This window comes from Peromyscus maniculatus, chromosome 7, assembly GCF_049852395.1.
Source record: "Peromyscus maniculatus bairdii isolate BWxNUB_F1_BW_parent chromosome 7, HU_Pman_BW_mat_3.1, whole genome shotgun sequence".
In the NCBI taxonomy this organism is placed as follows: Eukaryota; Metazoa; Chordata; class Mammalia; order Rodentia; family Cricetidae; genus Peromyscus; species Peromyscus maniculatus.
This window is the reverse complement of record NC_134858.1, coordinates 73256299-73266045: the sequence shown is the minus strand read 5'-3', so window position 1 is coordinate 73266045 and position 9747 is coordinate 73256299.

The window sequence follows — 9747 nt, the reverse complement described above, 5'->3', positions numbered from 1 at the left end:
CCTATTGAAACTGAAAAATTTGCAGACAAATGGATAGAACTAAGGCAAAGGATACAGTAAATAAGACAAAAGAACAGCCTACAGAATGGGAAAAATATCTTCACTAACCCCACATCTGACAGAGGGCTGATCTCCAAAATATGTAAAGAACTCAAGAAACTAGACATCAAATACCAAACAATCCATTTATGGGCTACAGAGCTAAACAGAGAATTCTCAACAGAAGAATCTCAAATGGCCCAAAGACATTTAAGGAATTGCTCAACATTCTTAGTCATCAGGGAAATGCAAATCAAAATGACTCTAAGACACTATCTTACACCTCTCAGAATGGCTAAGATCAAAAACACTGATGACAGCTTATGTTGGAGAGGATGTGGAGCAAGGGGAACATTCCTCCACTGTTGGTGGTAGTGCAAATTTATACAGCCACTTTGGATCAGTATGATGACTTCTCAGAAAATTGGAAATTAATCTACCTCAGGACCCAATGATACCACTCTTGGGCATACACCCAAGGGATGCTCAATCATACAAGGACACTTACTCAACTATGCTCATAGCAGCATTATTCATAATAGCCAGAACCTGGGAACAACCTAGATGCCCCTCAACTAAAGAATGGATAAAGAAAATGTTGTACATATATACAATGTAGTACTACTCAACTGCAAAAAGCAATGACATCATGAAATTTGCAGACAAATGGATGGAACTAGAAAATATCATCCTGAATGAGGTAATCCAGACTAAGAAAGACAAACATGGTATGTACTCACTCATAAGTGGATACTAGAGGTAAAGTGAAAGATAACCAGACTACAACCCACAGCTCCAGAGAAACTAGGAGATAAGGAGGACCCTAAGAGAGACACATGGATCACGTTGGGAAAGGGAAATAGATAAGATCTCTGTGAGTAAACTGGGAACAAGGCTAGGGGTCAATAGAGGACAGGGGATGGGGGATGAGAACATGTGGAAATAAAATATTTGAGCTGGGGGAAGGGCCGGAACAATGAAAGAGATATCTTGATAGAGGGAGACATCATGGAGTTAGGGAGAAACCTGGTGCTAGGGAAATTCCCAGGAATTCACAAGAACGACCCCAGATTAGACTACTAGCAATAGTGGAGAGGGTGCCTGACCTGAACTTGCCCTGTAATCAGATTGGTGAATACCCTGTCATCATAGAGCCTTCATCCAGTATTGATGGAAGCAGATGCAGAGATCCACAGCCAAGCACCAGGGCAAGCTCCAGCAGTCCAGTCAAAAAGAGAGAAGAGGGATTATATGAACAAGAGGGGTCAAGATCATGATGGGGAAATCTACAGAGAAAACTGAACCAACTCATAGGAACTCATGAACTTTAGACCAACAGCATGAGTCTGGACTAGACCCTCTGCATATGGGAGACAGTTGTATAGCTTGGTCTGTTTGAGGGGCCCCTGTTAGTGGGATCCAGACCTATCCCTAGGGCATGAGCTGGCTTTCTGGAGCCCATTACCTATGGTGGGACGCCTTGCTCAGCCTTGATGCAGGGGTGAGGAGCTTGGACCTGCCTCAACTAAATGTACCAGGCTTTGCTGTCCCCCCACGGGAGCCTTTACCCTCTTGGAGGAGGGGGTAGAGGGCAGGGGGGAGTGGGAGGAGGGATGAAAGAGGGATCTGTAGTTGGTATGTAAAATTAATAAAAAAATTCTTAAATAAAATAAAAAGGATAACTATCATAATGAAACCTATTAGTTTAATATAATACATGGTTGGAAATAGTCACTTTAAAAATATGTAAAAAAAATAAATTAAAATTATATTTTTCCATGTAGGTAAACTTGTGCTACAAATTATAAAACATTAGTTATTCAAAGTTTTATGTATAAACATATATTTAAAATAACAATAAACAGGAAAGTGAGTAAATATAGTAGCAGATATTCACAGGTAAATTCATGGATCTGGAAACAATCACTCCAAGGGAGGTAGCCTGGACCCAGAAGACAAATGTCACACATGTTTTCTCACTTATGGGTGTTAGTTTTAGAATCTTCAGATACATGTGTTCTAGTTGTAATATCCAGAGAGATCATGAAGTTGGTAAGAAACCAAGGAAAGGGGGCTGTCAACAAAATAAGTAACAAGAAGTGCTGGCGGGGATGTTACGAAAGAACACTTACTCACTTTTGGTGGAAGTGTAAACTTGTATCAGAGAAGCGTCTTTTGGCCAGAGGTGGTGAATGGCGATGGGAAGAGTGTTCCTGGACACAGGGCAGTTCTCCATATGAACTCACGGTAGTGGTGACAGCATGCACAGAACCTATGAAATCTCAAGACAGAGAAGCAATCCCAGCCTAGAGGAAGAAGGTGGCCACTAGATCCTACCCTAGCTAAGGAGCTTTTGGCAATTAATAGTTGCCAAAAAACCATTAAGTTTTTTCTTTCTTCATTTACTTAATTAAAATATAATTATATCCCCCACACCTCTCCTCTGTTCAATCCCTTCAATGTCCTCCTCACTACCTCTCAAATTCATGGCCTCTTTTTCTTTCATTATTACTTACCATACACACATGCGAATAAATATATAGATGAAACTTGCTGGGCTCACTTAGTGCTGCTTGTGTGTCTATGGTCTTAGGGCTGACTGCTTAGGATATCCCTTAGTTACTGTTCTATTGCTGTGACGACCATGACCGAGGCAGCTTATAATGGGGAACATTAAATTGGGGGCTTGCTCACAGTTTCAAAGGTGAGTCCATGATTGTCATGGCAGGAAGGGTGGTGGCAGGCAGGCATGAAGCTGGCGCGGTACCTGAAAGCTTACCTCTTATCCGGGAGACAAAGACTGCTTCTGGCGAGGGCTTTTGATGTCTCAGAGTCCACCCCTGGCGACATGTCTCCTTCAACAAGGCCACACCTCCTAATCCTTCCTAAAAAGTCCATCAACTGGGGACAAAACATTCAAACAGATGCGCCTATGGGGACCGTTCTCATTCAAACCACCACGAATGGATAACCAATTAGGGCCCTATCCCTGGAGAAAATTAGTCTCTCTGCGAGGTCTTAATTGCCTGTAGCTCTTTATCCACAGATGAGACCTAATGAGATTTTCCACATCGATGTTGGTGAAAGGATCAGGGTTGACTCAGGACCCCCAAGTTCTCAGCACAAAGGATATTTATTTGCTTCAGAGCAACAGAGGACAGGGAATAAGAGACAAACATAAGAGATGGAGGATGAGGGAGCAGGAAACAAGGAAAAGGAGGCAGGGGTATTTGTCCCAGTGGGGTAGGGGAGTGAGAGAAAGGACTGTCTCTGGATAGAGAGGAGACAGGTCCATAGGCACATGGCTGTTTATAGAGGTAAAAGGGGAAACCTCCTGTACGGATGAGGTATTTAATTTTAATCAGGCATGTTAATTAGGTGAGCCAAAGGGGGCTTTTGTGCTGTGGGATATTCTGTATGTCCTGTGGGAGGCCGTTCTTCGGTTCCTCATGGCTTTACCCAGCAGGTCCACATAGAGGATGATTAGGACCATGGGCCTGAGTGCAGGTGTCTGAGACAGTCTGCACTTGGCTGTGCTGTAGGATGGTCTGTATGGCAAATGTGTTGCTCTGATTGGTCAATAAATAAAACCTGGCCATGGCTAGGCAGGAAGTATAGGCTGGACTAACAAAGAGGAGAAATAAAAGAACAGGAAGGCAGAAGGGGTCACTGCCTGGAGCCGCCGCCAGGACAAGGAAGATGTAAAGTACCGGTAAGCCATGAGCCACGTGGCAAGGTATAGATTTGTAGAAATGGATTAATTTAAGATATAAGAACAGTTAGCAAGAAGTCTGGCCATACAGTCTTTAAGCAATATAAGTCTCTGTGTTTACTTGGTTGGGTCTGAGTGGCTGTGGGACTGGCGGGTGACAAAGATTTGTCCTGACTGTGGGCAAGGCAGGAAAACTCTAGCTACACTTTTGATTGCAAGACTTCAGTACTTTGTTAGTTGGACCTTGGTAGTCGGCCTCCTGAGGAGGAAGTGTCCAAGTAAGGGACTAGACCTTGGTGGCCAGCTTTAGGAATGTAATCTAACGGTTTGGAGGAAGGCAGAGTGGCTAGGGAGAAGGGCAAGGCCTCACAGAGCCGTGCTCACCATGCTCTGGTAGGCCAGAGTCCTTCCAGTCGGCATGTCAGCTGGTGATGTAATTGTTTAGGCATCCATATGGTTGAGATTTCACGGGTCATATCTAGAGGACACGACCTTGCGACAAACTTCCTGGTCCTCCAGCTCTTACCATTGTCCACCTCTTCTCTGCAATGTGCCCTGAGCTTTGTGTGTAGGAGGTATATTTTAGGTGTCTTAATTGGAGCAGGGCACCCCAAAGTCAGTTTTTGTCTGCACTTTGAGCAGTTGTAGCTTTCTGTCATGGTCTCCATCAGCTGCAGAAAGAAGTTTCACTGAAGAAAAACATGAGTCACGCTTACGGATATACGGAGAACTGCTGTAAAAAAACAGTTAGAAATCATACTGCTTTAGCAAAATGGCTGCAGTAGCTTCTCTTCTAGGATCCACAGCCCCACTGCTCGTGGGTATTTGGCTAGGTTTACAGTACTAAGTATGATTTCCTCCCTCTTGAGTGGGTGGGCCTTAAGTCCAAAACTATTGGTTACCATCAGGATACAAGTGCCACTATTGCACCTTTAGGGGTGTCTTTGCCAGGATGCTTATAGTTATGATTCACAGGTGTCACAACTGAATAGGACTACTGATTGCTTTCCTCCCTTAATAGCTTACTAGGAAAGCTCATCCTCAGGAAGGAGACTTTCAGATCGATCCAGCTCAAATCTGCTGAGTCCTGTGTCCAAAGTGCATGGTGTCTTCAGAAACAGGAACTTACCATAAACTTCTGTGAGGCGACCATGGGCAATAGAAATATCCTGTATTGTTTTGGGAGTCTTGTGGACTCCCCTAACCAACAACTCAAAAAGGTTTCTCAAGCCCATTCCTAGGGGATTTGTTAGTTAGTTCATGGATCTTTGGGGAGGAATTATCACACCATGTGGCATAACTTTATATAATGTGTGTGTGTGTGTGTGTGTGTGTGTGTGTGTGTGTGTGTGTGTGTGATTTTAAATAAATATTAATTGTTCCCTGTGGCTATTTCAAATCTCCTTAGTGTTACTTGTTATGGACCAGTGCATGCGAGGCCTTGGCGGGTTTGAGCCCAGGAGACACGCCATGTGGTGGAAGCCAAGGGGCACAGGGTTGACCCCAGGCTGGTAGTGTCTTACACTAATGCTAGCATTAGAGTCGTGAAGAATACACTAGCAACTAGGGTTTGGAATCTTCCTCCGTAGCTACAGAAAGCAGCTGAGACAAGGCATGGGAATCCCATGCAGAGGACCTAAGAGACCATTGTATGAAGCTGTGGAACTGAAGCCTGGATTGTCCTGGAGACCCCAAGGTACTGGAGATGCCAGGGCCATGAGACATTTGCCAAGGAAAACTGCACACCAATAGTGGAACCAGCCTAAGAAAGGGATGCATGTCACGGGCCAAATAATCTCTAAAGGACTTGGGGTTCGCCCTGCCAGTTTTCGGTCTTGCTTTGATCCATGTCTTTCTCACTGTGTCCCAACTGTTCCTGTTTGGAATGTTAATCCTCTGCCATTGTATGCTGGCAGTGTGTGAACTGCTTTTTTATTTCTGGGGGTTACAGTTAAGACGAGATTTCCTTGAGTCTCACAGGGGTGGTGAACTCTGGACTTTTGAACAGTGTTGAGACTGAAAGACTGTGGAGACTTCTAAAGTTGAACTAAATGTATTTTTGCATTGTGATATGGCCACAAGCCTATGGCAGTCAGAGAGAGAAATTCAGTAGCTTGAATGAGGATGGCCCCATAGGCGCCATTTTATCTGGCATTCTGTCTTCTGTGTAATCCATTCTACTTGTAAGGCTTCCCCCTGATTTTTCAATTGCTTTATTGAGTTTTTCAGTTCCAGCTTTATTTCTCTCTATTGAATTCAGTTTTCAAATCCCCGATTGTCTTCTCCATTTCATTTAGTCTTATGTTTGTGTTTTCTTGGGCATCACTTGGGTGTTTGTGTTTGTTTTCTTCAAACCCATTCTTTTTAAGTTCACTGAACGGTCTGTGCCTCCTTACACCTCTCCAGTTCTTTGATGAAGTTTATTATTGTTGTTAAGTTCTGCATCCTGGGGTAATCGAGATAATCTTCACAAAGAACAATTCTACAAGACTGGTGGCTTTTTTTTTTTTTTTTTTTTTTTTTTTTTGGTGGACAGAGGGGGACAGATGTACTGTCCTGAAATTTCATATTGCTTTTGTGATTAACACTAGGCATGTGAGCTGGACATGATGTCTCATGCCTTTGATATCAGCATTTAGGAAGCAGGGGCAGGTGGATCTGGTCTACAAAGTGAGTTCCAGGACAGCTGGGCTACACAGAGGAACCTTGTCTTGAAAAAAAACAAAAACAAAACAAAAAACCACAAACAAAACAAAGCCAAATTTAAAATAAATAAATAAATAAATAAATAAATAAATAAATAAATAAATAAATAAATAAATAAATAAATAAATAAATAAATAAATAAATAAATAAATAAAAGACTAGGCACATGAAACTACTTTGTTGCTTTTATGTCTGATTTGGACACATCAGGCTGTGTTGGAGCCCAAGATGCGCCACCCAGACCAAATCTGTAGGTTGGGAAAGGTACTTTCCTGGGGGTCTGGGGCCTGGTTGTGGGGCCCAGATTAAATCTGGTGACTAAAGAGCATGCAGGCAGGGAAGGGTCAGACCAAGTGAAGAGGCTTGGCCTGGGCAAAGAACATGCAGGCTTGCTCTGGGTCTAAAGGATGGATCCGATGACCTCTTATGGCCACCTTGGGTACTGCATACATGTGGTACCCGCTGTGCATGTAGCCCAAACACCAATACATATAAAAATAAATACATATAAAAATAAATACATATAAAAATAAATCAATCTTAAAAATTAGAAAAAGGCAAAAAATTAAATTTATTATATGAGAAGGGTGTGTTGTTGTGTTGTGCTGTGTGCATTCATAGGATATCAGAGAACAACTTGGATGAATCAGTTCTCTCCTTCCATCATGTAGGTGCTGGGGATTAAACTCAGCCCAAGCTTGGCAGCCAGTGCCTTTGGGTGATGGCCATCCATCTTCAGCCCTGGAGCTACGATGTCTCATGGAGAGTGGAGCAAGGATATGGTCTAAGGCAGTCCATTATCTGAACGTTACTTTAAGTCACACTGAAAACCCCACAGCTGACCTCGTCTTCACGTCTGCTGTTTTGTGTTTGCAGGTAACAATAGCTATTTAATACTGTCAGGCAATGTACACAAACACAAATTTCTCCACCAAGTCATACCCTAAGAAGCTCTTAAGAACAGTATTCTCCAAAGAGGGAGTTTGGGTGAGATTTAATTCAGAGTGACAAAAATCTGCTAACTTCCTATCAGGCCCAGAGTTAAACTGCGGCCTTTTTTTTTTTTTTCTAGAGATTTTTGATGATTTTGGAGGCCAATTGGATAATGATATAAATCAAATGTTAAAATAATCCTCTAAGGAAACGTGCTCGGTCTGGGAGGAAAACAGTTTCACTGGTAACCATAGTGAGGTGACATTGTTGCCATTGTTTCTGTAAGATGTTGCCAGGGCTTTTCTGACTCTCAGGCTGGATTTCACTCAAACACAGCAGATGGCGATGATTACACTTTTATAACCTTTTTCTAAAAATAATAATAATAACTAAACAGAGCACAGTAAAATAAACAAGCTTACGCCCCAGAGGGTTTTGTTTCACATTTTATTAAAAACTAAAACTGAACAAAGTAACTAAAAATGAATAGAAAATAAGATCTCCACATTTCTCAAACTCTGCTCAAATATTAAAGTATTCCACTTTTAAGGAGAATACAAGGTGGGAGGGGGGATTAGATACCATGGGGATGAAGACCAGGGAGATGGGGAGGTGGGGTGAGAGGATATGGATTAACCAAAACTAAACATGTGTGGAAATACTCCAGTCTGCATAACATGCACTCTAGGGTAGAAAACAATGTATTTCTTCTGCACCACTGTGACTCCCACAGAACTGAAACAATGAGCAACCAAAACAAACAAGACACAGGATCACTCGCTCTGGTCAGAATCAAGTATGTGACCCCACCCCCACCCCGCCCCAGGACAGCTTTCATGGGCTTCAAATTCTGAGGCACCAGTTTAGGTATAATTAAAGTCGACAACAATAAAACTCCATAACAACTCTTCATCAAACACTTTCAGTCTTTTTCTTCTTAGTATTGTGTAATTCTCCCTGTTTCGACTTTCATGTTCTCATTCAGTATGGAATCCAGACAATAATAGGTAGGAATATGTAAACAAATATACATGTGCATCTAGTGTATCATGAAGAAAAGAAAACAAGAAAGGCTAAATCTAAAGGTATGAGGAAGAAAACAGGTGATAGACACAAGTTATGAAAAAGGATATAAAGCCGGGTGACGGTGGCACACGCCTTTGATCCCAACACTTGGAAGGCAGAGCCAGGCGGATCTCTGTGAGTTTGAGGCCAGCCTGGGCTACAGAGCGAGATCCAGAACAGGCACCAAAGCTACACAGAGAAACCCTGTCTCAACACAACTAAATAAAGGGGGTGGGGGGAGATAGGAAGCTAATTGTTTTCCTAGTAAGAATTCTCTTATGGATTTTTTTTTTTTTTTTTGGTTTTTTGAGACAGGATTTCTCTGTGTAGCTTTGCGCTAAAAGACCCCCGAAGGCAGTCTTCCCTCTGGAGAGACCCTCGCCCAGAGATCACACGAGACCACAAGTCAGATGCAAACAGCAAGAGGCTTTATTCAGGAACACGGGTACCCGGGGCAACACAGTCCCTCAAGAAGCTCAAGAGACTGGCGCGCCCCCGGGCTGGAGCGGAGGGTTTTTATAGGGTCGGGCAGCAGGAGCACGAGGAGGGTGGGTTCAAACTCAGGGCAGCCCATGGTTTACAGGGTTCTGATTGGACGATTCAAATGAGGCCGGGTTCAAACTCAGGGCAGCTCGTGGTTTTTCCCCGAGCTTGACACGCCTGCTGTCTGGCTCCAAGCTGTTTTTCTGACCTTTAGTACCCTTTTCTGGGGCCAGGAGGCCGGCCGTAGACACCCCGCACTTTTCAGACCTTACTTGAAATGGCGTTAGGCTAAGCTAGTATGCTGGGATCTTTCATTCCCCCATTTTCTTATCTCAGGGAATGGAATCCTTCATTCATGGGGAAGAATAGGGATGTGGCTCCATTTCCACCTGGTTGAGTCATTGGTATTGTTGGGTCAATACCAAGGTCTGAACTATAGAAATACGTTCCCTGATAAATTGGACAAGTCTGTTTAGGATGTAGGGCCCAAGCGTCAGAAGGAGCAATAAAATCAGAAGGGGCCCTATAAGGGTGGAGATGAGGGTGGTGAGCCGGGGGACCTTCCGAACCATCCTTCAAACCACCCCTGCTGTTCTTTAAAGAGTTTTTGTCTCTGTTTTAGTCTCTTTCTTAACTTAGCCATGCTATCTCTCACCACCCCAGTATGATCCGCATAGAAGCAACATTCTTCTCTAAGGGCAGCACATAACCCCCCTTCCTGCAGGAAGAGGAGGTCTAATCCCCTCCGGTTCTGCAGAACTACCTCCGACAGGGAGGTGAGTGACTTTTCCAAGGCACTCACGGACTCC